We start from the raw sequence: 6,255 nt of genomic DNA, 5'->3' as shown, positions 1-6,255 counted from the left end.
TCCAGTTGGAGTTGTTTGCGGGAAATCTGCTTGCCTATCACTGTTCTAGCACATGCAGATTCATAGTCTATATTTGAACTAGACTGAATTCCTCTTTCCTATTTATATTTATGAGGTTATTTTGAGCTCTAGTATTTGTATTACTATTTTCATTACACTCTTATTCTTAACAAATCCCTTTTGAGCCATTGATTCTTTTCTGCGAACTGGGGATTTAAAACAACAGAGAGTGACACCACCAAAAAATGACAAATTTAAAAAAAAAGGATAATTTAAAAAGAAAATAAAACGAAGTGCTTAAATGAATTAGATAGATGTCCTCGTACAGGATGGATATATATTCAGTAAAAGTTGGCTTGTGAAAACAGTATAAGCAAAACTCAGTATCCCTAGGGACAGGTAATGTAGAAAACCTTCCGTCTTTGGTTTTCAGGAAATGGGAATCATCTGAAAAGTTCAAAGTGTGTGATTCCCCAGAGAATGTGATCCCCCCATTCTATCAGACAATGTTCCTCTAAATACCCTCAACCAAGTATGGGGTTTATTGTTTTCCCTTTATTGCAAGAGATGCCCCAATTATTTAATTGATCCCCCTTTAACCTTCTGACTAATTGCCACGGTGTGAATGGAGGTTTAGAAGGACATTCTCTCCTCCTGCTGTTTGATTATAAACACAGGTCTCACTAAGCAACAGAGAGGCATTTTCATTTGCATGCTTCCTTTTTAATGGGATATTGGGTCTACCAATTCAGAGCCCAACATCCCAGTGCAAAGTGTGGGAAATTAGAAGAGCGTTTTCAAGTTTGGGACAAGACGGGGGCCTCTTATTTCCTGGCTCTTACCCCAGAATTGAAATCTGGGGACCACATTCTCAGATGGTAATGGAGAGAGAGAGATCGGGCCCCAAGAGAATTCCTGACTCAGCTACTGACTGTCGCACAAGAGTGAAGATAACTAGCTGGCTTTACGTCGCTAGTAATACCCAAAAGAGTGTCAGGCCCTTGAGCAGGGGCTTGAACCTAGCGGCCCCAGTGCTGTGATGATTTTCACGGTGCAGTGAGTCAGTGATCCCCAGTCTTTCCTGGGGAAGGGCCCTGGAAGGGGGTAGAGAAAGGCCAGCGATGCTCCCTTCAAAAGTGTTCCATAAGGAGGGGAGAGAAAGTCTATTCTTCTGTGACCAAAATATGAAAAGGAAGATGTTCCTTCCCTCAGGCACTAGTGTTCATTGGCTGCGATGGTTTGAACATGTGTCCCCCTAAAATTCACGGGTTGAAACCTACCCCCCCACACACACACCAGGTGATGGTATTAGGAGGCGGGGCCTTTGGGAGGCGGAGCCCTCATGAATGGGCTTCTTGTCTTTATGAAAGTGGCCTCAGAGGGCTCCCCTGCCCTTCCACCACGTGAGGACACAGCAAAAGGATGGCCGTGTGTGAACCAGGAAGCGGGCTCTCACCAGACACCAGACCTGCTGGCACCTTGATCTTGGACTTCCAGCCTCTAAAACTGTGAGAAGTAAATTTCTGTTGTACATAAGCTCCCCAATCTGCAGTATTTTGTTATACCAGCCTGAACGGACTAAGACATTGACTCAGAAGATAATGGTAGCAATAAAGAACTTGAACGTGGTGTCAAGGCTCACGTAGAAGGGGTGGTAACTCTATCCAGTTAAACTTGTGTGGGATCCTCAAAGGTCAGGTGACGCAGGGAGCACTTCACAGCGAAGTGAAGAGGAGACAGGTCTGCCCTTGTGCTTGCAGGGTCATGGGGGGCAGTTCTTGGAAGACAAGGTAGGATAAGCGCCATTCAAGAAACATGAAGGAAGTGGTGTAAGGAGGTAAGGATGGAGGTGGGGGCTCTTTTTAGGATCTGGGAAAGCTTAATACAGGGGGTGAGATTTAAAGTGGGAGACAGATGAAAAGATGCTCAACATCACTAATCCTTAGAGAAATGCAAATCCAAACTACAATAAGGTATCACCTCACACCGGTCAGAATGGCCATCATCAAAAAATCTGCAAACAGTAAATGCTGGAGAGGGTGTGGAGAAAAGGGAACCCTCCTGCACTGTTGGCGGGAATGTAAATTGGTGCAGCCACTATGGAGAACAGTATGGAGGTTCCTTAAAAAACTAAAAATAGAGCTACCTATGATCCAGCAATCCCACTCCTGGGCATGTATCCAGAAAAAACCCAGAATTTGAAAGGATGCATGCACCCTGATGTTCACTGCAACACTATTTACAATAGCCAGGTCATGGAAGCAACCTAACTGTCCACTGACGGAGGAATGGATAAAGAAGATGTGGTACATGTACACAATGGAATACTACTCAGACATAAAAAGGAATGAAATAGTGCCATTTGCAGAGACGTAGATGGACCTAGAGATTGTCATACAGAGTGAGGTAAGTCAGAAAGAGAAAAACAAATATCGTATAATATCGCTTATATGTGGAATCTAGAAAAATGGTACAGATGAAACTTATTTGCAAAGCAGAAATAGAGTCACAGATGTAGAGAACAAACTTACGGTTACCAAGGGGGCAAGGGAGAGTGGGATAAATTGGAAGATTGGGATTGACATATACACACTACTATATATAAAATAGATAACTAATAAGGACCTACTTAGCACAGAGAACTCTGCTCAATACTCTGTAATAACCTGTATGGGGAAAGAATCTAAAAAAGAGTGGATATATGTATATGTGTAACTGAACCACTTTGCTGTACACCTGAAACTAACCCAACATTGGAAATCAGCTCTAATCCAATAAAATTTAAAAAGAAAGAAAAAAAGAAAGGAAAGGAAAGAAAGAAAGGAAGAAAGAAAGGAAGAAACCCAGAAACTCCAAGTCTGCTCTTTTCTGGGGAGAAGGGAGTTCAGGCGTGATGCTCCAGTTCTCTCCTCTCAAATTTGTCTTCCCTTTGAAGAATCCCTCATTAATCGCCAAGGCTCCACCACACTGTTCTCTGTAGGGATGTGTTACGTGTTGTGTGTGTCCCCTAAAATTCCTATGTTCAAGTTCTAAACCTCAGTACATCAGAATGTGACGTATTTAGAGACAGGGTCCTTAAAGAGGTAAGTTAGAATGAGGTCGTGTGGGTGGGCCTTAATCCACCAGGACTGGGGTCCTTACAAGAGGAGGGTACTTAGACACCGACCCACACAGAGGGAAAGCCAGGTGAAGACACAGGGAGAAGTTGGCCGTCTTCTCTGGGCAATTTGTTGGGGCCACCCTGGCTAACTAATACAGTGGGGGTGGAAAGTGACTTCCTTTGATGTCTTAGAGCCCCCCTGAGAGGAGGCATTTAAGGCAGGCTTCTGTAAAGTTTGGGAGACAGCAAAAAGGAACCATACTCCCAAACTAAGGTAAAACTAGGTCATCAAGCTTGTAAGAAATGGCTTGCTTTTAAAGATGCTCACGAATCATCCCATTCACAAAAGGGTCTGTCCAGGGATTGATGATGCCTTTGGGTCCTACTGCCGTCTCCTGCCTCCAGAGGGGGATCCCCAACAGCACAGCTGTGTCATTTTGTCCCGCAGCCATGTGGTCACACGTGCTGAGAGCAGGGTTAGGACTCAGACCACAAGTGGCCTGAGGCTGGAGTTCGTGGCCAAGAAAAGAACCTGGCGTCACAACCCCCGGGCTTGTCTACAAGCTGGCGTGGACGTCCCACGTATCTGTCTGGCCGTGGTGTCCGCACACATGCGCTGAGAGGGCTGTGTAATGAACAAAGTGTTTATAAGCATCTGATGAAAACTGTGTTCCCACACCCCTGGGAGGGCCGCAGAGCAGGCAGCTGCATCCCTGCCGTGCACAGCAGGGGCGATGCTCTCCTCTCACTCGAGAGAAACGATATAGGAACATTCTCTGGCAAAGACAAACCCCTCCAGCGTGCTCCAGGAAAATAGTTCTGAACGTAAGATCTGCCAGGTCTGGATAAACATAGCTCAGTCCCTCAGATGTTTGGACCATGACTGAGTGTTCATACCACACAGCCTTTCATCAGAGGCCCCTAAATAGTTCACATAAAATCCTAAGCCTGTTCCAGGCAGCGGCTCGTCAGGAGTTATCAGATCCGCCGTTAGAGCCACCCAACGCCGTGAAGTATTTATCCTTGGAGATAATGAGCCCCGGAGAAAGTTGAAGTTTGAGATCAAGCTGGTGGCAGAAGAGTCCAACTCCAGCGGACTTAGAAGTTTCTCTATACTTGGAACCCCATTTTCCTCATGTTTAAAATGGGAATAATAATAATAGTGTGTCTTCACATACATGCTCTAAGTTTGTTTTTTATAACGTGTTTCTTTAAAAAAATTATTTATTTTATTTATTTATTTTTGGCTGCATTGGGTCTTCGTTGCTGTGCAAGGGCTTTCTCTAGTTGTGGCGAGCGGGGACTACTCTTGGCTGTGGTGTGCAGGCGTCTCATTGCGGTGGCTTCTCTTACTGTGGAGCACGGGCTCTAGGGCGGGCGGTCTCAGTAGTTGTGGCGCACGGGCTTAGCTGCTCCGCGGCATGTGGGATCTTCCCGGACCAGGGCTCGAACCCTTGTCCTCTGCGTTGGCAGGCGGATTCTTAACCACTGCGCCACCAGGGAAGCCCACATGCTCTAAGTTTTTAATCAGATTAAAAAGCAAAGAGGGTTCCTACTTTATTGTAGGAAAGCTCTCAAAGTTCCTATACACATTAGCGTTCAGGAAGCGTCATAGAGAATGATGGTGAGATGATAAAGACCTTCAAAGAAGCATTTATCACTGCCCTAGGCATTCTTGTGACATCCTATGATTCTACTGTACCACGTTCTATTTTCCTTAAACCTGTCTTGAAGTCCAAGTGACAGAATGGATAGTCGATGAATCATTAGGTTGGAAATTTAAAATGCTTGAAGTAACATCAATAAATGAGTTGTAAAACAACTCAAAGCAATATTTAACAAAGTGTGGTGCATATATAAACATGGGGTCCCCATGTTCACGTGCAGGCTTCCTAGTAATACATGGAAGTCTGGAGATTTGTGTGTTTCTCCAACAACCCTTTCATGCATGCATTCAACAGATATTAATAAAGTGCCTATGTTATGCCAGGGACTGTAGTTAGCCACAGGAATCAGAAAATGGTAAGACAAGTCCCAGCCTTCCAAGCCTTATAGCCTAGAAGGAAGACTCCACTAAGGAAATAAATGAAGAAATGCAATGAAGTATAATTAGATTCTCAACAAATGGACTTGGTATTCATGGTGTCAGCAGTCTCTGAGTACTTACATAGGTCTATGCCATACATTGATTTTGTTTTTTTTTTTTTTGCGGTACGTGGGCCTCTCACCGTTGTGGCCTCTCCCGTTGCGGAGCACAGGCTCCGGACACACAGGCTCAGCGGCCAAGGCTCACGGGCCCAGCCGCTCCGCGGCATGTGAGATCTTCCCGGACCGGGGCACGAACCCGTGTCCCCTGCATCGGCAGGCGGACGCTCAACCACTGCACCACCAGGGAAGCCCTTTACATCGAGTTTTTAAAAGACTATTTTTAAAGAGAAGTTTTAGGTTTACAGCAAAAATTGAGAGAAAGGTACAGGGATTTCCCATATAGCCTCTGCCCCACACATACACAGCCTCCCCCATTATCAACGTACCTCACCAGAGTGGTACAGTTTTTACACCTGATGAATCTACACTGACACAGCATCATAATCCCAAGCCCATGGTTTACCTTAGGATTCACTTGGTGTTGTATATGCTATGGGTTTGGACAAATGTATAATGACATCTACCCATCATTATATCATACGGAGTATTTTCACTGCCCTAAAGATCTTCTGTGCTTTGCTTATTCATTCCTAACTGCTCCCCAAATTCCTGGCAACCACTGATCTTTTTACTGACTCCATAGTTTTGCATTTTCCAGAATGTCATAGCGTTGAAGTCAAACGGTGTATAGACTTTTCAGGTTGGCTTCTTTCACTAAGTCATATGCATTTATATTTCCTCCACGTCATTTCACAGCTGGATCGCTCATTGTGTGTGTTCAATAATATTCCATTGTTGGGATGTACCGTAGTTTATTCACACATGCAGTGATTTTAATTTTGCTGGGTGCGGTATGACCTGGTTGGCTGAGGCCACAGTGTGAAGTGTATGGACAAGAACATGTTGCCAAATTAATGAGGACACCAGCTGACTTCCCACCAACAGATGCTGGCTTCTGGGACAGTGATGGGGGGACTGGCACAGTTACCTTCACGGTGTCATAAAAA

Source organism: Delphinus delphis, chromosome 19 (genome assembly GCF_949987515.2).
Source record: "Delphinus delphis chromosome 19, mDelDel1.2, whole genome shotgun sequence".
Taxonomy (NCBI): domain Eukaryota; kingdom Metazoa; phylum Chordata; class Mammalia; order Artiodactyla; family Delphinidae; genus Delphinus; species Delphinus delphis.
This window is presented reverse-complemented; position numbering follows the sequence as displayed.